We start from the raw sequence: 1,780 nt of genomic DNA on the forward strand, positions 1-1,780 counted from the left end.
CACACAGCGGACACACCATAATCTATCCGGAAAGCATCGACCGATGCTTGCTCAGTGGCTGTTTGTTTGACATTTTGGGGTTTTGGTAAGTTCAATTATAAAAACCTTTTAAGCGCTCTGTAACAACTAAAGAAGAGAAAGCAAAAGCAGGTGTGTTCCTTATTGAGTCTTGTAAGCAAACATTACTAAACGTGTCGCAGTGTTGACTGGCTAGCGGCTAGCCTACTGCTAGTCAACACTGCTAGGCTAGCCATTAGCCTAGCAGTGTGCAACAGGAATATAACTTAAGTACAATTTTACTCACATACTGTTGGCTACTTACGGTATTTACACATGTGAGGTACTTCTACTTCTAGTAGTTACTACTAGCTACTAGGATGGATGTATAAGACATAATTTAAATCAAAAAAAGAAAAAACTTGATATGGGCCATAACTGGAAAATGTGTACTTTTTGTGCTTGAAGTATATTTTGATGCCAATACTTTTGTACTTTACTTGGGTACACATTTGAATGCAGAACTGTTACTTGTAACATAGTATTTTTACAGTGTAGTATTGCTACTTTTACAGATCTGAGTACTTGTTACAACTCACATAGCCCATACAACGTCATGAATTATATAGGAAATGTAGAAACAATATAGAAATGCAGAAACAATGTGTCTGCTCAATATTCTACACAGTAATTGATGACATTAATGTTGATTGAATTCAACACAGTACTGACAAACATCAATTACTGTAGTATTGATTGCTTTTGATATTATACACCCCAATGTGCATGATGAAGGCTATGGCCATCTTACATGTGGCCTTTTTGTTGTGCTTTTATTGAATTGGACCACAATAAACTCCATGTTAATATGAAGACACTAAATTGACCTCATGTGTACTGTAAGTAATTTGCATTAATACAATGTATTTGCCTTTTCCTAAAGAAAGAAGATCACCTTATATTTGCCATTGTTACATTTGTGCTCGACACATTACAAAATGGGTCCGAAGAAGTTGAAGCCGGCAAAAAAGGGAGTGGGACCAATGGGCGGATTTTTAACGGTACTAATTTTCTCGTGTTAATTGAAATGTACATTATTTTCTTTATAATATAATATATATTATATTTCTTTATAATCAAACATTTGAATACAGGATTTTGAGATGTTAGATTACTGATTTATATGGGTTACTAAGTTTAATTTAGCTTTGTGTCTTTTCTTTAAAAAAAAATCTTTATTCTACTAATTCAATATTAGTACAGAGAATTAACGAAACCGACAAACAGAATTTGTAGAAGCGGGAGAGATCTCTTGTGAAGTATACAACACTTAATACTTTACAATGAATAACTTTTCGGTCTGTGATCTCTAGAAAAAACCAGCAAACCAGAATGGGAGACGCAGCGAGCCTTCCGATTTACAACCTGTTGCTGAGGTTTGTCATATTTTATTCTGTATCTTTGTTGGCCTTTAAAAGTCATATAGATAGTAAGACAACTATTGTTCTTGTCTCACACGTCTTGCATTTTAATTCAACTTTTGACACCCAAATTCTTTGTAACAGCAGTTCATTTGATATACAGTGTTTCCCCTACCATTGTCTTGGCGGGGCGCTGCGCCCTAGGCAAAGCTTAGGCAAAGCTCGAGAGAAACTAGGCAAAGCTCGAGAGCCGCGGGTTGGCCACCCCTGCCTTAGAACATGCTACTGATAACATTTTTGTCCATTATCTCAATAAAGACAGACAACCAGAATGGGAGACGCAGTCTACCTCCTAATTTACA

At 36.1% G+C, this 1,780-nt stretch overlaps 1 long non-coding RNA gene across 1 annotated transcript; it reads left to right on the forward strand.

Moving 5' to 3' along the window:
- Nucleotides 1-6: 6 nt before the first annotated feature.
- On the forward strand, nt 7-1,780 carry LOC104962681 (uncharacterized). Its single transcript, XR_800233.1, has 4 exons — nt 7-85; nt 941-1,058; nt 1,371-1,433; nt 1,737-1,780. It is a non-coding gene; the product is annotated as an uncharacterized lncRNA (long non-coding RNA).

This window comes from Notothenia coriiceps, unplaced genomic scaffold (genome assembly GCF_000735185.1).
Source record: "Notothenia coriiceps isolate Sejong01 unplaced genomic scaffold, NC01 NC01_scaffold00035260, whole genome shotgun sequence".
NCBI lineage: Eukaryota > Metazoa > Chordata > Actinopteri > Perciformes > Nototheniidae > Notothenia > Notothenia coriiceps.